The sequence below is a fragment of the Diceros bicornis genome (genome assembly GCF_020826845.1).
Source record: "Diceros bicornis minor isolate mBicDic1 chromosome 21 unlocalized genomic scaffold, mDicBic1.mat.cur SUPER_21_unloc_1, whole genome shotgun sequence".
Classification (NCBI taxonomy): domain Eukaryota; kingdom Metazoa; phylum Chordata; class Mammalia; order Perissodactyla; family Rhinocerotidae; genus Diceros; species Diceros bicornis.
In genome coordinates, this window is record NW_026690885.1 from 4,073,665 (window position 1) to 4,096,257 (window position 22,593).

Below are 22,593 nucleotides of genomic sequence, written 5' to 3' on the forward strand. Positions count from 1 at the left end.
GGCAAACATTTTCCTTCCTTTATGCCAGACTCTGGGGGTATGTAGGCTGCCTGGTGCTGCCTGTCAGTGTGGGTGTAGGCTGCTGATGAATGTGTGGCTGTGAGGATGTTGCCCCTGCCATGTTGAGGCAAGCTGAGGTCACTGGGGCTTTGCTCTGTGGCTGGAAATGTCCCCAACACTGCTGGTGTGTTGGAGCTCAGGTTATGCCAAGGCTTCACTCTGTACTTTGATTTCTTAAGTCTGCACTGGCTTCTTCTCCAAGTGGGGAAAATTCCTACCTTTGTTTTATTGTCTCTCAAAGGTTCCAAAGCAGTGCTGATTTGGGCGCCCAATATTTCTCAGACCTCTGAGCTAGGCAGCTCTCCTCCATTTCTGTTAAATGCTCCTCCCCTCAGGATCTGGCCCAGGTCCCTGGAGGGAGGGAAGGTGGGGCCCTAGGAGGAAGGGGAAGTCATAGAACAAGATGAGCCACAGTGGCCTGATATTAGGCACTGATTGTGACGAGCCACACTCGCCTAATGTTACTCCTCTCACTCTTTACCCAGGACATTTTTAATAGAAGAAACAATGAGCTTCAGTTCTCTTTCTTTCTTTGCCTAAAGGCACCCGCCACCCCACCCCCCGCCCCGCCCCTCGATTCCTTCTGGCTCTGATTTATCTGTTTGCCAGAAATGCTCAGACATGTCTGAGTCTAGGAAGAATGCAACGTAGGCTCAAGGGGGGTTCTCTCCATATTCATTAGTGGTGCCAAAGGTGATAGTGGGTGGTGGTGCCAGGTTAAGGGAAAGGAACATCTTTAGTTGGAAAATGCTGTCAGTCCTCATGCTTCTAAACTATTCTAGCAGTTGGTCTTGAAGGGAGAATACATCTCATGGAAACTCTGAGTATAGTTTCAAACATTCTTGAATGTACCATGAGAGCATAATACTAAAAATTAGGTGCTCTAACACTATTCTGTTTCATTAAGTATTTCTACTGTGTAATGTGCTCAGCAAACATTATGCAGGATTATTATGGAAAGCTCATTGTTTACAAATATTAAGGTTGCAAAAGACTGAAGAGTCACATGCCTATAAGTAAATAGGTGTTATCTAAAGAGAGATTAGCTTGACTAGCCAGAAATCTGCATGAAGACTTTTTTGTTTCTTCTGTGTCTCTTGGTAATTATATTAAAAGGCTCCTAGCACCTCCTCACCTCTGCCTCTAGCATTGTCTGGTGCGTCTCTTGGTAATTATATTAAAAGGCTCCTAGCACCTCCTCACCTCTGCCTCTAGCATTGTCTGGTGCGTCTCTTGGTAATTATATTAAAAGGCTCCTAGCACCTCCTCACCTCTGCCTCTAGCATTGTCTGGTGCGTCTCTTGGTAATTATATTAAAAGGCTCCTAGCACCTCCTCACCTCTGCCTCTAGCATTGTCTGGTGCGTCTCTTGGTAATTATATTAAAAGGCTCCTAGCACCCCCTCACCTCTGCCTCTAGCATTGTCTGGTGCGTCTCTTGGTAATTATATTAAAAGGCTCCTAGCACCCCCTCACCTCTGCCTCTGGCATTGTCTGGTGCGTCTCTTGGTAATTATATTAAAAGGCTCCTAGCACCTCCTCACCTCTGCCTCTGGCATTGTCTGGTGCGTCTCTTGGTAATTATATTAAAAGGCTCCTAGCACCCCCTCACCTCTGCCTCTGGCATTGTCTGGTGCGTCTCTTGGTAATTATATTAAAAGGCTCCTAGCACCCCCTCACCTCTGCCTCTGGCATTGTCTGGTGCGTCTCTTGGTAATTATATTAAAAGGCTCCTAGCACCCCCTCACCTCTGCCTCTGGCATTGTCTGGTGCGTCTCTTGGGAATTATATTAAAAGGCTCCTAGCACCCCCTCACCTCTGCCTCTGGCATTGTCTGGTGCGTCTCTTGGGAATTATATTAAAAGGCTCCTAGCACCCCCTCACCTCTGCCTCTGGCATTGTCTGGTGCGTCTCTTGGTAATTATATTAAAAGGCTCCTAGCACCCCCTCACCTCTGCCTCTGGCATTGTCTGGTGCGTCTCTTGGGAATTATATTAAAAGGCTCCTAGCACCCCCTCACCTCTGCCTCTGGCATTGTCTGGTGCGTCTCTTGGTAATTATATTAAAAGGCTCCTAGCACCCCCTCACCTCTGCCTCTGGCATTGTCTGGTGCGTCTCTTGGTAATTATATTAAAAGGCTCCTAGCACCCCCTCACCTCTGCCTCTGGCATTGTCTGGTGCGTCTCTTGGGAATTATATTAAAAGGCTCCTAGCACCCCCTCACCTCTGCCTCTGGCATTGTCTGGTGCGTCTCTTGGTAATTATATTAAAAGGCTCCTAGCACCCCCTCACCTCTGCCTCTGGCATTGTCTGGTGCGTCTCTTGGTAATTATATTAAAAGGCTCCTAGCACCCCCTCACCTCTGCCTCTGGCATTGTCTGGTGCGTCTCTTGGGAATTATATTAAAAGGCTCCTAGCACCCCCTCACCTCTGCCTCTGGCATTGTCTGGTGCGTCTCTTGGTAATTATATTAAAAGGCTCCTAGCACCCCCTCACCTCTGCCTCTGGCATTGTCTGGTGCGTCTCTTGGGAATTATATTAAAAGGCTCCTAGCACCTCCTCACCTCTGCCTCTGGCATTGTCTGGTGCGTCTCTTGGGAATTATATTAAAAGGCTCCTAGCACCCCCTCACCTCTGCCTCTGGCATTGTCTGGTGCGTCTCTTGGGAATTATATTAAAAGGCTCCTAGCACCCCCTCACCTCTGCCTCTGGCATTGTCTGGTGCGTCTCTTGGGAATTATATTAAAAGGCTCCTAGCACCCCCTCACCTCTGCCTCTGGCATTGTCTGGTGCGTCTCTTGGGAATTATATTAAAAGGCTCCTAGCACCCCCTCACCTCTGCCTCTAGCATTGTCTGGTGCGTCTCTTGGTAATTATATTAAAAGGCTCCTAGCACCTCCTCACCTCTGCCTCTGGCATTGTCTGGTGCGTCTCTTGGGAATTATATTAAAAGGCTCCTAGCACCCCCTCACCTCTGCCTCTAGCATTGTCTGGTGCGTCTCTTGGGAATTATATTAAAAGGCTCCTAGCACCCCCTCACCTCTGCCTCTAGCATTGTCTGGTGCGTCTCTTGGGAATTATATTAAAAGGCTCCTAGCACCCCCTCACCTCTGCCTCTGGCATTGTCTGGTGCGTCTCTTGGTAATTATATTAAAAGGCTCCTAGCACCCCCTCACCTCTGCCTCTGGCATTGTCTGGTGCGTCTCTTGGGAATTATATTAAAAGGCTCCTAGCACCCCCTCACCTCTGCCTCTGGCATTGTCTGGTGCGTCTCTTGGGAATTATATTAAAAGGCTCCTAGCACCCCCTCACCTCTGCCTCTGGCATTGTCTGGTGCGTCTCTTGGGAATTATATTAAAAGGCTCCTAGCACCCCCTCACCTCTGCCTCTAGCATTGTCTGGTGCGTCTCTTGGTAATTATATTAAAAGGCTCCTAGCACCCCCTCACCTCTGCCTCTGGCATTGTCTGGTGCGTCTCTTGGGAATTATATTAAAAGGCTCCTAGCACCCCCTCACCTCTGCCTCTGGCATTGTCTGGTGCGTCTCTTGGGAATTATATTAAAAGGCTCCTAGCACCCCCTCACCTCTGCCTCTGGCATTGTCTGGTGCGTCTCTTGGGAATTATATTAAAAGGCTCCTAGCACCCCCTCACCTCTGCCTCTGGCATTGTCTGGTGCGTCTCTTGGGAATTATATTAAAAGGCTCCTAGCACCCCCTCACCTCTGCCTCTGGCATTGTCTGGTGCGTCTCTTGGTAATTATATTAAAAGGCTCCTAGCACCCCCTCACCTCTGCCTCTGGCATTGTCTGGTGCGTCTCTTGGGAATTATATTAAAAGGCTCCTAGCACCCCCTCACCTCTGCCTCTGGCATTGTCTGGTGCGTCTCTTGGTAATTATATTAAAAGGCTCCTAGCACCCCCTCACCTCTGCCTCTAGCATTGTCTGGTGCGTCTCTTGGGAATTATATTAAAAGGCTCCTAGCACCCCCTCACCTCTGCCTCTGGCATTGTCTGGTGCGTCTCTTGGGAATTATATTAAAAGGCTCCTAGCACCCCCTCACCTCTGCCTCTGGCATTGTCTGGTGCGTCTCTTGGGAATTATATTAAAAGGCTCCTAGCACCCCCTCACCTCTGCCTCTGGCATTGTCTGGTGCGTCTCTTGGGAATTATATTAAAAGGCTCCTAGCACCCCCTCACCTCTGCCTCTGGCATTGTCTGGTGCGTCTCTTGGGAATTATATTAAAAGGCTCCTAGCACCCCCTCACCTCTGCCTCTGGCATTGTCTGGTGCGTCTCTTGGGAATTATATTAAAAGGCTCCTAGCACCCCCTCACCTCTGCCTCTGGCATTGTCTGGTGCGTCTCTTGGTAATTATATTAAAAGGCTCCTAGCACCCCCTCACCTCTGCCTCTGGCATTGTCTGGTGCGTCTCTTGGGAATTATATTAAAAGGCTCCTAGCACCCCCTCACCTCTGCCTCTGGCATTGTCTGGTGCGTCTCTTGGGAATTATATTAAAAGGCTCCTAGCACCCCCTCACCTCTGCCTCTGGCATTGTCTGGTGCGTCTCTTGGTAATTATATTAAAAGGCTCCTAGCACCCCCTCACCTCTGCCTCTGGCATTGTCTGGTGCGTCTCTTGGGAATTATATTAAAAGGCTCCTAGCACCCCCTCACCTCTGCCTCTGGCATTGTCTGGTGCGTCTCTTGGGAATTATATTAAAAGGCTCCTAGCACCCCCTCACCTCTGCCTCTGGCATTGTCTGGTGCGTCTCTTGGTAATTATATTAAAAGGCTCCTAGCACCCCCTCACCTCTGCCTCTGGCATTGTCTGGTGCGTCTCTTGGGAATTATATTAAAAGGCTCCTAGCACCCCCTCACCTCTGCCTCTAGCATTGTCTGGTGCGTCTCTTGGTAATTATATTAAAAGGCTCCTAGCACCCCCTCACCTCTGCCTCTGGCATTGTCTGGTGCGTCTCTTGGGAATTATATTAAAAGGCTCCTAGCACCCCCTCACCTCTGCCTCTGGCATTGTCTGGTGCGTCTCTTGGGAATTATATTAAAAGGCTCCTAGCACCCCCTCACCTCTGCCTCTGGCATTGTCTGGTGCGTCTCTTGGGAATTATATTAAAAGGCTCCTAGCACCCCCTCACCTCTGCCTCTGGCATTGTCTGGTGCGTCTCTTGGGAATTATATTAAAAGGCTCCTAGCACCCCCTCACCTCTGCCTCTAGCATTGTCTGGTGCGTCTCTTGGTAATTATATTAAAAGGCTCCTAGCACCCCCTCACCTCTGCCTCTGGCATTGTCTGGTGCGTCTCTTGGGAATTATATTAAAAGGCTCCTAGCACCCCCTCACCTCTGCCTCTAGCATTGTCTGGTGCGTCTCTTGGGAATTATATTAAAAGGCTCCTAGCACCCCCTCACCTCTGCCTCTGGCATTGTCTGGTGCGTCTCTTGGTAATTATATTAAAAGGCTCCTAGCACCCCCTCACCTCTGCCTCTGGCATTGTCTGGTGCGTCTCTTGGGAATTATATTAAAAGGCTCCTAGCACCTCCTCACCTCTGCCTCTAGCATTGTCTGGTGCGTCTCTTGGGAATTATATTAAAAGGCTCCTAGCACCTCCTCACCTCTGCCTCTGGCATTGTCTGGTGCGTCTCTTGGTAATTATATTAAAAGGCTCCTAGCACCTCCTCACCTCTGCCTCTGGCATTGTCTGGTGCGTCTCTTGGTAATTATATTAAAAGGCTCCTAGCACCTCCTCACCTCTGTCTCTGGCATTGTCTGGTGCGTCTCTTGGTAATTATATTAAAAGGCTCCTAGCACCCCCTCACCTCTGCCTCTGGCATTGTCTGGTGCGTCTCTTGGTAATTATATTAAAAGGCTCCTAGCACCTCCTCACCTCTGCCTCTGGCATTGTCTGGTGCGTCTCTTGGTAATTATATTAAAAGGCTCCTAGCACCCCCTCACCTCTGCCTCTGGCATTGTCTGGTGCGTCTCTTGGGAATTATATTAAAAGGCTCCTAGCACCCCCTCACCTCTGCCTCTGGCATTGTCTGGTGCGTCTCTTGGTAATTATATTAAAAGGCTCCTAGCACCCCCTCACCTCTGCCTCTAGCATTGTCTGGTGCGTCTCTTGGTAATTATATTAAAAGGCTCCTAGCACCCCCTCACCTCTGCCTCTGGCATTGTCTGGTGCGTCTCTTGGGAATTATATTAAAAGGCTCCTAGCACCCCCTCACCTCTGCCTCTGGCATTGTCTGGTGCGTCTCTTGGTAATTATATTAAAAGGCTCCTAGCACCCCCTCACCTCTGCCTCTAGCATTGTCTGGTGCGTCTCTTGGGAATTATATTAAAAGGCTCCTAGCACCCCCTCACCTCTGCCTCTGGCATTGTCTGGTGCGTCTCTTGGTAATTATATTAAAAGGCTCCTAGCACCCCCTCACCTCTGCCTCTAGCATTGTCTGGTGCGTCTCTTGGGAATTATATTAAAAGGCTCCTAGCACCCCCTCACCTCTGCCTCTGGCATTGTCTGGTGCGTCTCTTGGGAATTATATTAAAAGGCTCCTAGCACCCCCTCACCTCTGCCTCTGGCATTGTCTGGTGCGTCTCTTGGTAATTATATTAAAAGGCTCCTAGCACCCCCTCACCTCTGCCTCTAGCATTGTCTGGTGCGTCTCTTGGGAATTATATTAAAAGGCTCCTAGCACCCCCTCACCTCTGCCTCTGGCATTGTCTGGTGCGTCTCTTGGGAATTATATTAAAAGGCTCCTAGCACCCCCTCACCTCTGCCTCTGGCATTGTCTGGTGCGTCTCTTGGGAATTATATTAAAAGGCTCCTAGCACCCCCTCACCTCTGCCTCTGGCATTGTCTGGTGCGTCTCTTGGGAATTATATTAAAAGGCTCCTAGCACCCCCTCACCTCTGCCTCTGGCATTGTATGGTGCGTCTCTTGGGAATTATATTAAAAGGCTCCTAGCACCCCCTCACCTCTGCCTCTGGCATTGTCTGGTGCGTCTCTTGGTAATTATATTAAAAGGCTCCTAGCACCCCCTCACCTCTGCCTCTGGCATTGTCTGGTGCGTCTCTTGGGAATTATATTAAAAGGCTCCTAGCACCCCCTCACCTCTGCCTCTGGCATTGTCTGGTGCGTCTCTTGGGAATTATATTAAAAGGCTCCTAGCACCCCCTCACCTCTGCCTCTGGCATTGTCTGGTGCGTCTCTTGGGAATTATATTAAAAGGCTCCTAGCACCCCCTCACCTCTGCCTCTAGCATTGTCTGGTGCGTCTCTTGGGAATTATATTAAAAGGCTCCTAGCACCCCCTCACCTCTGCCTCTGGCATTGTCTGGTGCGTCTCTTGGGAATTATATTAAAAGGCTCCTAGCACCCCCTCACCTCTGCCTCTGGCATTGTCTGGTGCGTCTCTTGGGAATTATATTAAAAGGCTCCTAGCACCCCCTCACCTCTGCCTCTGGCATTGTCTGGTGCGTCTCTTGGTAATTATATTAAAAGGCTCCTAGCACCCCCTCACCTCTGCCTCTGGCATTGTCTGGTGCGTCTCTTGGTAATTATATTAAAAGGCTCCTAGCACCCCCTCACCTCTGCCTCTGGCATTGTCTGGTGCGTCTCTTGGTAATTATATTAAAAGGCTCCTAGCACCCCCTCACCTCTGCCTCTAGCATTGTCTGGTGCGTCTCTTGGGAATTATATTAAAAGGCTCCTAGCACCCCCTCACCTCTGCCTCTGGCATTGTCTGGTGCGTCTCTTGGGAATTATATTAAAAGGCTCCTAGCACCCCCTCACCTCTGCCTCTAGCATTGTCTGGTGCGTCTCTTGGTAATTATATTAAAAGGCTCCTAGCACCCCCTCACCTCTGCCTCTGGCATTGTCTGGTGCGTCTCTTGGTAATTATATTAAAAGGCTCCTAGCACCCCCTCACCTCTGCCTCTAGCATTGTCTGGTGCGTCTCTTGGGAATTATATTAAAAGGCTCCTAGCACCCCCTCACCTCTGCCTCTAGCATTGTCTGGTGCGTCTCTTGGTAATTATATTAAAAGGCTCCTAGCACCCCCTCACCTCTGCCTCTGGCATTGTCTGGTGCGTCTCTTGGTAATTATATTAAAAGGCTCCTAGCACCCCCTCACCTCTGCCTCTGGCATTGTCTGGTGCGTCTCTTGGGAATTATATTAAAAGGCTCCTAGCACCCCCTCACCTCTGCCTCTGGCATTGTCTGGTGCGTCTCTTGGTAATTATATTAAAAGGCTCCTAGCACCCCCTCACCTCTGCCTCTGGCATTGTCTGGTGCGTCTCTTGGTAATTATATTAAAAGGCTCCTAGCACCCCCTCACCTCTGCCTCTGGCATTGTCTGGTGCGTCTCTTGGTAATTATATTAAAAGGCTCCTAGCACCCCCTCACCTCTGCCTCTAGCATTGTCTGGTGCGTCTCTTGGTAATTATATTAAAAGGCTCCTAGCACCCCCTCACCTCTGCCTCTGGCATTGTCTGGTGCGTCTCTTGGTAATTATATTAAAAGGCTCCTAGCACCCCCTCACCTCTGCCTCTAGCATTGTCTGGTGCGTCTCTTGGTAATTATATTAAAAGGCTCCTAGCACCCCCTCACCTCTGCCTCTAGCATTGTCTGGTGCGTCTCTTGGGAATTATATTAAAAGGCTCCTAGCACCCCCTCACCTCTGCCTCTGGCATTGTCTGGTGCGTCTCTTGGGAATTATATTAAAAGGCTCCTAGCACCTCCTCACCTCTGCCTCTGGCATTGTCTGGTGCGATGGTGCAAACCCGCCTCCTCCTGATATTTGCAGTTAGGTACCTTGAAGGCAGTGTTGCTCGGTGGAGGCAGCCTGCCTGATTCTGAATTCAGGCGTCCACTCTTTCTAGCTGAATCGCCTTGACAAGTGGCCCTAGTCCGCTAAGCCTCCATTTCCTTATATATGAAATGGGATCGATAACACTGGTAGTACCTACTCATAGGTTGCAAGATTTCACTTAGATTAATAAAAGCTAGGACAGTACAGGACAGGTAGTAAAAGCTTGATAAACTTTTGTTCTTACTAAAACGAAATAAATGTTTTCTCACTAAAGTAAGTTTTTGTATGCCAGTTATTCCTCAACAAGTCTGTTCATAAAAGTGAGAGAAGAAAAAGTTAAATGAAAATTGTCTTACTAAAAGAAAATGCTAGCTTGACGCCTAAGAATTTTGAGACTTTTTTCAAAGGAAGGTAAAGTTCTGGGACAGACAGACAGGAGGGCTGTGCTTCCCTCAGCAATTTGTGGAGGAAGGAGCGCCTGGGGACGCCATGAATTGGGGTCATAAAGTAATCCTTTGTGATGAATTGGAATCACCCCCTTACTCTGCTTTATCTGGGCCAGTACTGTCCAAAAGGTAGCCACTAGCCACATGTGGCCGTTTAGCACTTGAAATGTGGCTAATCTGAACTGAGATGTGGTGTCAGGATAAAATACACATCAGATACTATAGTCAATAACACTGTATTGCATATTTGAAGGTTGCTAAGAGAATAGATCTTAAAAGTCCTTATCACAAGGAAAAAAATTATAACTGTGTGTAGTGACAGATGTTGACTTTTGTGGTGATCATTTTGCAATATATACAAATATCGAATCATTATGTTGTACACCTGAAACTAATATAATGTTATATGTCAATTATACCTCAATTAAAAAAATACACACCAGATTTTAGAGATTTAGTATAAAAAAATGTAAAATAGTTTATTTGAAATTTTAAAATATTGATTACATGGTGAAATAATAATATTTTGGATATTTTTTAAAGGAACTATTTTATGAAAATTTATTTTTATCTGTTTCTTTTTACTTTTTAAACTGTGGCTGCTGGAAAATTTGAAATTATATATTTAGCTTGAATTATAGTTCTATAGGACAGTGCTATGATCCAGATACGTTTGTGCCTTTTCTTGGTGACCCAGGGATACACAGAAAGGACACAACTTCTGGAAGAAATGATACTGAGGCAGGTTACCTTTTTAATGTCACACCATTCCCATTATGTTTGTAAAATTTTTATATATCCAATACTCAAAAGACTGAACTCTGGATTCAGACATCATGGCTTTAAACCCAGACACCATCACTGAATATCTGTATGATCTTGGACAAATGTCTGAATCTCAGGGGTTTTTTTCCCCGTGAACCATAGGGTGATATTAATACCCAGGTCTACAAACTCAGATGTGCAAGAAATACACATTTATTTTTCCATAACTGAAATTAATATCTATTATGAATGCCCAATCCATCTATTGGTGGGAACAATCTCAGTCGTTTCAGGAGTCACTTTGATACTGAACCTCTCAATCTCCAGTTCGTGTGCCCGATGCCCAGCAAGCCAAATACTGAGACATCAGTGCTTGGAGATGGAGAAAGATTTATTTGAATTGGCCAAAACGAGTAGGTGGGAGCCTGGGTTCGCTCAAATTCCCTTGCCCAAGAACAGAAAGCAGGGGATTTTATAGAGCTAAAGGGCTGGGCAGGAGGAGCTTCAGGGAAGAAGGGCTCACTCCCAATACGCCCGGGGGCAATCTGACTTCTGGGCTCCACCAGCTGCTGAGGGCCAGCCATCTTGTGATCACAACCTCCCCAAAGACATTCTCTTTGTTCTGCAAAACAAGCTCACAAATCCTCTAGAAAACAAGCTCACAAATCCTCGAGACCCCTGAATCACCCCTCAAATTAAACAGGAAAAAATAGCAAATTGGTTTAATATGTACAGTATCCCTCAGGTACCTGGCTTCAACTTCCCCCCACATATAGAAATGTTCTTTTTCCTCTAAGTGGTGCTAAGGTAAGGCAGGAAGAGCACATGATCCTGGGTGTCATCATCTATCCCTCCTGCATCAGCTGGGACATTCTCTCGCTGGGCTGGGGTTTAGTCACCAAGGCTGCTGTTTTTCCCTCACCCCAACTGCAAGGCCTTTTTGGGTACCCTATTTCTCTCTTCCACGTTAGACCCATTGTAGGATTTATGGAAAATGGTTATCCAGTTACAAAATGCCTCTTAATGCAGGTAGGTGCATTAAGAGAAATTAACAAGATGATCCATGTAAAGTGCTTAGCACAATGCCTGAACAAATTAAGCACGTAATAAAGGTAATTATTATTGTTAATGTTGATGCTGCTGTTCTTGTTCTCAGCCAATGTATGTTGGGTTCCCGTAGATCTAGTTGCCAGAAAAGAGGTGGGTGAGGTTACCATTTTCTTTTGCTCCTTTTTCAGTCACTAAGAGTGAGGAGAGAAACTAGATACACGTGGGGGGGTGGGGTGGGGACGGGACAGGACGGGACGGGTCGGGACGGGGGCGGGGCGGGGCGGGAAACAAGACAAAACAAAACATTGGTCTCTGGTTACTCTTTGATGCTGATCAAGAGATTTGCAGCTAGGATTGGTGTTGGTAAGATATGTGCGGGTAGTGGGGTGAAGACTGGTAGATCTAACGTCGGAGGGTGCCATCTAATGGTAGAAATAACAATATCATAATTAAGCATCTCTGATATGCCAGTAACGTGATAGGTGGTGTGGAGCATTAGTCCATGCATTTGAAGTGAAATTTAGTCCATGCATTTGAAGAACTTACAACTGGATAAAAAAAAAATATGTGTTATGTTTCTAAAATGAGAGATGCTGGTGGGTTGGAAGGCTGACTGTTTCTGTGTGCTCTCATATGGTGGTGATATCTTGGTGGGGGTGTCCAAGCTCAAGGTTAATGCTACAACTTCAGATAAAGAAACTCAATTTGTCAGTGCACTTTGAGCTAACTGGGATATCAGCAACTTATTCTTTCAAAAGAAGCTAACAAGTACTCAGAATGTTGATGTATTAATGTATAGTGGGGATATTCCTTTCAAGCGAGGAGAATGTTCATGTAAAATTTAGCAACAGCTAATACCCAGTACAAGATAAAATGAATATTTTTTCAATTTTCATTAGTATTCATTTATTGATACATTCATTTTGTTGTCTGGTGGGTACTAGCTGACAATAAAATTTTACTTTAAAAGTATAAAAGAACTCTTTAGCATTGAAAATTTTATCTACTAATTACATTTTTTAATATGCAAATTGGGAAAAAACTTCCAATATTAAGATTTTAGTAGTTAAAATATCTCAGATCACCATGAGGGAAACCGTGGTTTTATAAGACGCTGGTTTGAAAACCACTGCTACAAATTTTGAATGCTTTATTATCTTGATGCTTCCCTTCTATGCACTTACATTTATTAAGGGGTTAAGACTTGGTCTGATCTTTGAATGAGGTATTAGATTTGGATTAGAATAAAGAAGTAGGACATAAAAGCTGGAGAGTGAAGAAAGTATAGGAGAATGATGTCAGACAGACCTTTTACTAGAATGTAGAGGAGGATCAAGTGAGAGACTAACAGGAGAAAATGTTTGGAGGCTACAACTGATAGGCTATATGGCCCTACTGTCTTGTATTAAATTGCACAGTGGCATGAGAGCATGATATTTGTTGGAAGAAACGTAAACTAAAAGGCTCATAAATCTCCTAATAAGAATATTGGCATTTGGAGTGAGAATTTCCACTTAACAATGGGATTTTGCTAAGATGTTAAATATGACATGTCATCTAATAAAATTTATTTAAAGATTTTTCCACCCCACAAACTCTATTTTCAAAATGTTAAAGTTATGGATGACAAAGGGGTCTTATTTTGTATTTAACTTCTGTCAGCACCTGTTAAAAGTCACTTTACAAGGAGTTCTTCGAAACACTGTTTAGAGAATCAGCTATTCTGAACTATGATGTGAACTATAAATATGTTTGATTTTAAACCCCCTTTGCCTCTCAAAGCTGTCTTTTTTGATGATAATTTAAGGTGATGATTTAATAGGCTCTTTGAGGCAAAAGGTAGCATATGCCATTAACACATCTAGTGTAGAACTATTATCAAATCTTCTTGTTTCAATATTTCATCCCCCATCTTCTATGAATCTCATTTTTTAACATCAAATTGAGTTACAGAATATTAGAACTGTAAGGGATCTTGGTTCACATAGTTGTGATCTCTTGGTTTTTCTGGAATTCTCTAAGGGATTGGAGGAATTATAATTCAAAGTAGTCTGTTTTTTCTAGCTGGTTCGTAGGGACTGGGCCAGTCTCATAACTTTGGCCAAAATCTCAACATTCTGCTATTTCTACAGTCAAGCCCTTTTGTGTTCTTCTAACATCTTGTTTGTTTCACATAGTGACGCAAAACGTGATTTTTTTATCTGGTCCCTTTTTATTAATTTGGATACTTAGTTTCGTAGAATCCATCATCCTACAAAAGAATAGAATATGGTATATATATTTTCATGTCATGACTTAAGTAAATGTAGCAATGCTGGTTCCTACCTTCGCTGTGTGTTCATCAGCGTGATGGTTATTTGGATGTGTCGACTTGGCTAGGCCACAGTACCCAGATATTTGATCAAAAACTAGTCTATGTGTTGCTGTGAAGGCACTTTATGATGAGAGCAACATTTAAATCAGTAGACTTAGAGTAAAGCAGATTACCCTCCAAAATGTGAGTGGCCTCACCTGTCACTATTGAAGGCCTTAAGGGAGAAAAGACCAACTTCCCAAGGAAGAGAGAATTCTGCGTGCAGTCTGCCTTCAGACTCCGGCTGCAACATCAACTCTTTCCTGGGCCTCCAGCCTGCAGGCCTAGACTGGCAGAAAAACAAATCTTGCAGATTTCATGCTTGCCAGCCTCTACAATTGGGTGAGCCAATTCCTTACAATAAATTTCTCTCTCTCGCTCTCTCTATTCTGTTTCTCAGGAGAACCCTGGCCAATACGTTCAGTCAATCAGGATTAATGATCTACTCTGGCCCAAATTCATCTATAATCCTACGTGTCAGAGTTTAAAGTGAAAGTAAGAGACTAGAGTCACATTTTATAGATGAATGAATCAGTCTTCATGAGTAAAGAGAAGAAAAATGGAAATCCAGAAACAAAAAGAATTTACTTAACATGGTTTTATTATTGTCCAATAGCTCAATCCCTCAAATAGAAGATTTTACTGTATTAGAGATTGGTTACCATTGGGAGCAGATCCAGGTTTTGCTTGCATAGTTTGGGGAGCATTCTTTAAGAAGAGAATACAAAAGTACTACTACCTAATCAAGTATGAAGGTGAATATTTATTTAGGTTGAGAAGAGGAATCATAACAATTTACAAAAGTTTAAAAGCTGACCAATACCGTAAACAGAACAAATCCACAAAGAAAACATGTACTTGTTATTAATGAATTGCCCGATATACCTGTACATTACTTTTTTCCCCTTTATAGTTTTTTGGTGTGTATTTTTGGTTCCACTTCAGAATAAAAAGACAATTTAGTCCATAAATTTCAAACTGTGTTTCTCTTCTACTCCAACAAATTTCCATGCTAGACACTGTAAGATACATTCATGTGGCCTGCACCTTCACAATGTGTGAGTGTGCATAATCTTAATTGGAAAGAAGTATTTCTGAAGGACTTTCCTATGCTGAGATCACGGGCAATAACAATTATACATCGATGTGACCAAAAGCCATTTAAGTACGTCCCACAGTACCCAAACTAAATGTATTCCTCACTTAACTTTTCCTTACCAGAGTCTAAAAATGCCACAGCCGTTCCAATGCTACCCTACATGAGAGGACGTGTGATGGAGGGGAATTCAAAGTGGAAATAGACAAAGGTCCTAAGATAAGATAAAATATCCTCATTTTATAGATTTTACGAAAATATACGATTATGTGACCATGGCCTTGGAAAGGCCCTGGGTAAATAAGAGACCCCAAAGCTTAAGCCGCTGACTACCATAGTTATATGACATTCTTCTCTTTTCCCACTTCTAAATAATTTTTCAAAGAATCACTTATTAATGTAAATTTATTAATATATTTTCATGCTACTGGGATTAATGTGTGAAATTTTCTATAATTAACTGTAAATATTTATACTGTGAGTGTGGGAACTACACATGAATAGGAAATGAAATATCTTTAAATCATAAATTTGCAATGAATATTTTAGAGCAGTGTAATTGAATCTTGCTTATAATTACGGTAGACATATAATAATAGCTCTTTTCTTTGAAAAGAGCTATTATTTTTCACCCTCAGAAGAACAGAGGAAAGGAACAAGAAAAAAGTGAAACAGGCCAGCTTTTATCAGGGGAGGCTGACTTCAGAAACAAAATATGTATTGGAGCCATTCGTAGTCAGAATTGATTTCAAAATGAAATTACCATTGGCTTTCAAATGGAAATTTCAGGGAGAAAACGTTAATAAAAATGTAACGGGTATAATGACAACCCTAATGATGATGACGTTGTGTGTGTGTTGTTAGATGAATGATTAGCATAATCTGTGACACTTTTTTTAGTCCATAAAGAGGTAGATGGAAATTGATACTTATAGGATCATAATTGATTCACTCTTCCCTAGCTCATTAAAATGACTTTGCCATTATTTCTCAGTTCTCATCATGTGATAGGGCCATGCACATATGGCGCAGAGAATCAGACTGACAGGAACTTTGTCAGTTCCAATTCTGCTTTCATTATTCACAGGACTAAAGACTCTCTCTATAAAATCAGTTATTTGGCATCTTCTCATTGATTCTGAAAGAGGTTTGTACATGAATATGCATAGGAATCTGTGGCAGGCTGGTGCATTGGTGGCCCCCCAAAAACTATGCCTCTCAATACTAATGCCCTTGTGTAGCTCCCTTCCACAAGGGCTCTGGGCTTGGCTGTGTAACTGGCTGTGGTCAACGGACATTAGCAAATGTGACACAGTAGGGTTTGTTGAGGGCTTGCTCATTCAAGTTGTCCTCTTAGAAAACTCCATTTTGGAACCTAGATATCATAACGTAAGGAAGTCCAGACTATATTGCTAGAGAGAGACACCATGTGGAATGGCCCTGGAGGATGAGACACATGTGAAGAGAGAGGCCAGTTGGAAGAAGACCAGGGTTCCCCAGCCTAGTTTCCAGTTGAACATAGCCGTACGGAGACGTCAGCTGACACTACATGGAATAGAACCACCAGACAACCCACAGAAATGTGAAAAACAGTACATCATTGTGGTTTTAAACCAATGAGTTTTGGTTTGTAAAGCAGCAATAATTAATGGAAACAGGATTATAGAAAGATTTTTTAAACCATCTCACCTGTATAGGAAAATCTGAAAGTGATTTGAATGAGAATTATAGAGACTTATTAAGTTGAATGCCCATAAAAATGACATTTATTTTGCACTTTACATATATAGCATTGTAATTTTAATAGCTAACATTTATTAAGTACTGACTATGTGTTAGTCATTACGCTAAGCAGTTTATATTTATCAGTTTATATTTATTAATTTTTAAAATCTATACAACAACCCTATGGGATAAGCACTGTATTTGTCCCCATGTTACAGATGAGACCTCATTGATGATAAATATTTTACCTAAAGTTTCACAGCTACCATACAGTGTGTGGAAGATACACAAAAGTATTATAAAATGCAGCCTGTACAAGCAATGGAATGTGCAGTCTTTAAAAAGGTCTACACCTATGAAATTACTATGAGATGATACTATTATAATGTATTGAACACGGTGGTGTTAGTTAAAAGATCATAGTATTTTGAATCAGAATGACACAGATTTAAATGGTGGCTCTGCCACCAGCTTTGTGACCTTAAATAATTTATGTAAACTCTAAGCCTTGGTTTCCGTATCTATAAAATAGAGATTAAAAAATATCTCTTTCATGGCTGTTGAGAGTGTAACCTGGGCCGTGGAGCCAGCTTGTACCAACTTCTGCTGATCGTGCTCATGTTTTTCCAGATCATGTTCAGGGACATCATTTGGGCAGCTTAAAATCAGCGTTGGTGGGAGTATTAACACCATGAAAATGTTAAAATCTCATCAGCCAAAGACTTCCAGCCTGTAGTCTGGCAAAATCTGACTTATTGACTGACGCACAGCAAGGGAGTGCAGTCGGAGGAACTGTGCTGGGTCACCTGACCAAGGGGGAGGAGAGGACGGGTCTATAAATGTTGGGTTCCTGCTGGAGGATTCCAAGGAGGGCCTATGGGAGGGGAGATCCATTCTGGGTTGGTTGCTGTTTCTGAGACAGGAATAGAGAACTGGGGATTAACGAGGGGTTGTGTGCCTCCATGAGGGTAGGAAGGTTTAGCAATTGGGAATCCAATTGTGAATAGCAAAGGGCGTCTGGGAGCGTCATTGGTGAGAAAGTAGTGATCACTCATAAAGGGGGCGTTATGACATTTTACACCCACCGAACCTTGGGGTAAGCCATTTGTCCTCTTAACTTTGCAGCTGACTTTGTATGTTTGTCCTTCCAGCCTGATTCACAGCAGGGCTGAATTTTGTTTTTCAGTCCACGTTGATTTTTACTCTTACTGTCTCAGAAGGTCTTTCAAAAATCAGCAAACACTACAAATCAGGGCTTTTTATTTTTTCTGGAAACCCAGTTGTTAAACATTTACCAGCATATCACTACTTGCTTGTTCTCATATTTCTGTCCTTCATGGGAGATTCCTCTTTTTTTAAGATTCAGTGAACACAGTCAAGTCCCAAATGTATAACTAATGAAAGTCTAATATCCTCCCTAGGTATTTCTTAGAATCTCCAAGGAATAATTATGTTGCACAAATCCAGCCTATGAATTACTTACCCATTTCAGGGTTTCTCTGAGAATGTGTGAAGATTCTTGTCATAACTTCCTGACTAAAAAATGCTTAATAAAACATTTCTCCTCATAACATAGGAAGCCTTTCCTTCAAGAAAAAAATTCTATTTTTCACTTTAGTTTATAAGATTCTTAAAATCACTGAAAAATCCAGACTTTCTAGCTTCAACAAATTGGCACAGTGACTATATAGGTGAAAATGGGAATGGTTGAGTTATGCTCATTTGATTTTGTCCAGAACTTCTCTAACTGTACAAAGTGAATACAAGTTAGTCTACCTGTATAGGTGATATTGATGTGGAAATGACCATATCCAATGTATTTGTTCAAAGATGCAGATGCAATTGTTAGGCAAAATACAAACATCCACCAAAGAACTTTAGAGCACAATGTTTCAAAATGAAAAATTATTTCTCTTCTTTTCCCCTCAAACATTATACATTTTGGAAGGAAAACAAGTTGTCTCTATAATGGGTAGAAATTAAGGTAAAGAAGAACTATGACTCAGTGGAAGATGCACAGACTGTTGGAGTTGAAAGGGACCTTAAAGATCATCTTAAAATGTTTGGATTACAAACTTGCTTCAGAATCTGAAGCCATGGATCTTCTTCCCAGAAAAAGGTATATGCCCTAGCATGTGCACACATATGTACCACCATCACAGAATTTCAGTGTTCTTTGATCCCTTCAAACCCATTAATATATTCCAATCTAAGGGAAAAATCTGGATCCAGTCTGTCCATTTTCCTTCATTTTATTCATCAAGTTATCAAGCCAAGGTGATGTATAGAAATAGTGGTAGATCTAGGATTACAAGTAATAACACTTGCCTTAATAGGCTGCCACGCATGTCTCCTCTCATCTTCTGCTTTCTCCCCTACCCCATCAGGAGACAGCTAACCTGCTTAGCTTCCAAGTCACGTGACAGGAAATGGGGCTGAATAGGCCATACAGTAGGGTGGTTCAAAGCAGAGGTTTTGGAGTTGGGCAGTCTAGGCTCAAGGCCTGGCTTTGCTTCAGACTTTAGGTACAGTTCAACCTTTCTAACCTTCCATTTAATCATTGTAATGTGGAGAAAATAATTGAATCAAAGAATTATTGTCAAGATTGAGTGAGAATAATACATACAAACTGCTTAGTGCTTGTGTCTTCAAAAGCTGGAGAAACAGACAGGCAGACACAGAGAACCACAACGTACTGGAGCAGAAACCTATGAGCAGAAACCTCCTTGGGACTCAGTGTGGGGTGAGAAAACCTAAATGGTAACTGACGAATTGCTGGAGGCTCAGACAATTCTGAAATGTACCACCTCCCCGGGGCCAGTCTTAAGGGGCCACGCCCACCTTTTCATGAGATTTTCCTCCAGGAGCTCTACCGGGTTCTCACAGTGAAGATTGGAGAAAAATCCTATTTTGAAACATTTTGAAACACACCAGAGCATTCTGTTCTTCTTAACAATGCCTGCCCTGTGACCTCAATTCTCTGATGCGTCTAAGAAGAATTGCTGATGTTCAGTTTTTTCAGCTTCTTGCTTGTGATGCTGGAGTGGTGACTTCCAAGCTCTTTACGTGCTGCACTGGAAAACGTAAGCCCTTTACAAGTCTTTTGATGGACATGTTTTTAGTTCTTTTGGGTAAATACCTAGAAGTGGAATTGCTTAATGAAGATTTTTAGTGTTCCTTTTTTTGGCAATGCATAATTATGACTATACTTAAGTATTGTATTTCAATTTTTTCTTGAAATCCACCAAATAAATATGAATGTATAATTGGACAATGGTTCTTAAAAAAACTACATTATCGTAGCATATCATTGTTTTGTTGTCAGCTTTGAGATGTGCTGCTAGAAATTGAATATTGAAGAGAGAAGGTCTCACCAAGGAACTTTATTGATTGTTTTTCTTTTTTTATGCTTTATCAAGAAGCCTCTTGTCTGTCCTTGGGTGATAGGCTAGTCATCAGTGAAGGTTGGAATGTATTCCTTTTCCTACCTGCCCCTCCATGCCTATCCTTCTGACAAGGGCAGAGAAGTCTTAGCGTTCTAAGATCTGGGCATTGACTGTGGGAGTTTCAAGTGAGTTACCAGGAGCAGAGACTGGACCCACCTAGCAGCTCAGCCCAGGGCTGATGACCAGGTCAGGGTACCCCACCACGTGGGTATGAGTGCAGCATCTTCCCTAAACACCACATGGGGATATTCCTGGGACCCTGATAAAGCTCTAGGGAATAACTGAGAACTCAGGGGACTGGGGGAGGGCCTCAGTCACCCATGATTTAGGGATAGAATTGGAGCCTATCTTTTTTTTTTTTTTTTTTTGGTGAGGAAGATTGGCCGTGAGCGAACATCTGCCAATCCTCCTCTTTTTTTTTGCTGAGGAAGACTGGCCCCGGCCTAACATCCATACCCCTCTTCCTCTACTTTATGTGGGATGCCGCCACAGCATGGCATGACAAGCGGTACATTGGTGCACACCCAGGATCCGAACCGGTGAACCCTGGGCCACTGCAGCAGAGCGCACGCACCTAACCGCTTGCGCCACCAGGCCGGCCCCTGGAGCCTATCTTTGTATCCCAAGCTAGTGACAAAGGGCATTTATGCCTGTTACATAACTAGTACTGATAAATGAAACAAATGTAGCAAATTATTTATATTAGAAAAGTTAACATATTAATATTATTCAAGTTATCCTTTTATATCCTTTATATCACTTTTACTTGTTTTTGTTCTACTATTTTTATAACAAGAGTATAGATCTGAGTGTCTTTGGGAATAATTTTGAATGTTAATTAATGGGAACTTTTATATTTTGCAGTTATGTTTATAAAATAATTTAAAATTTTAATGTAAGCAAAAATAAGTATATTCTGGATCATCTGATTGATCATTTATATCTGGGAATGGCCCTGTGATTTCTGTGGAGTGTGCATTTATTTTTATGACTTATGTTTTACCCAGTAACGGCCAAATGACATCACGATGTGCTGTATGGATGAAATTTTCACAGTAGTTTAAATTGGGAAAAGTGACTGGAGAATTGTCTTCTTACGTGTGTGATCGTATCATATTAACATTGCAAAAAATCGTATTGTAAAAATCTCTAATTTATTTACCCACCACTTGGAGAATTCTCTTTGTACTAAGAGTAATAATAAATATACAAAAGACTTTTTAATTAAATAGAGATTTTTACTTTTTAGTGTTGAATGTCAGCACTAGGTAATTGATTGATTCATCAAAAAATGATTGATAGTTTGAAAGAAATACACTATTTAAAAATAATAGAGCACAGAGGATTTTTAGGGCAGTGAAAATAATCTGTATGATATCACAATGATGGATATATGTCATTATACATCTGTCTAAACCCATAGAATGTGCAACACCAAAAGTGAACCTTAAGGTAAACTACGGACTTTGGGTGATTATGATGTGTCATGTAGGTTCATCTTTTCAGTAAAAAATGTACCATTCTGGGGTGTAGTGGTTAAGTGTGCACGCTCCACTGTGGCGGCCTGGGGTTTGGATCCCGGGCGCACACCGATGCACTGCTTGTCAAGCCGTGCTGTGGCAGCGTCCCATATAAAGTAGAGGAAGATGGGCACAGATGTTAGCCCAAGGCCAGTCTCTCTCAGCAAAAAGAGGAGGATTGGTGACAGATGTTAGCTCAGGGCTAATCTTCCTCACACACACACAAAAAAACAAAGTACCATTCAGGTGAGAGAGGTTGATAATGGGGGAGGCTATGAATATGTGGGGGACGAGGTAGATGAGAAATCTCTGTACCTCCCTCTCAGTTTTGTTGTAAACCTAAAACTGGTCTAAAAAAATAAAGTCTTTAAAAAAATTTAAAACTTCCCCCTGCAAAAAATGACAATAATAACTCAAATGAGGGATCATCATGCTTAAAATCAAAAGAATCAAGTTGAGCATTAGTTATCTATTGCTGCATAACAAATTACCACAACCACAGCAGCTTTAAACAACCCACATTTATTATCTAACAGTTTCTGTGGGTCAGGAGTCTGAGCAGGTCTTTGATGTGTCCTCTGCTTAGGGTTTCACAAGGCTTTAGTCAATGCTTCTGCTTGACTATGTCTCATCTGGAGGCTTGACTGGGGAAGAGTTCATTTCCAGGCTCACTCAGGTTGCTTACAGAGTTCATTTACTTGCAGTTGTAAGAGTCACGGCAACTTGTTTCTTTAAAGCCAGCAGTAGAGAGAGAGAGTCTCTGGCAAGATGGAATCCTATATGACATACTGTAACTGTGGTAGTGATGTCCCATCACCTTTGCCGTATTCTTTTGGTTAGAAGAGAGTCACAGGTCCCACACTCAAGGGAAGGGGATTATACAAGGGTGTAATACCAGGAGGTGGGTATCTGAGGCCACCTACAAGTCTGTCCGTCCCACAATAAATGAAGTGTAAAACTTGCAAATAATCTATTAACCCCAACAAGTGTCATTTATGTTCAGCAAAGCAATATCATCTATCATAAAACTAATATAATTAATAAAGTTTTTTTTTGTGTGATGAAGATCAGCCCTGTGCTAACATCTGCCAATCCTCCTCTTTTTTTGCTGAGGAAGACTGGCCCTGGGCTAACATCTGTGCCCATCTTCCTCCACTTTATATGGGACGCTGCCACAGCATGGCTTGCCAAGCGGTGCGTCCGTGTGTGCCCGGGATCCGAACTGGCGAACCCCGGGCCACTGCAGTGGAGTGCGCGCACTTAACCGCTTGCGCCACCGGGCGGGCCCCTAAGATAGTTTTATCACTGGTAATAC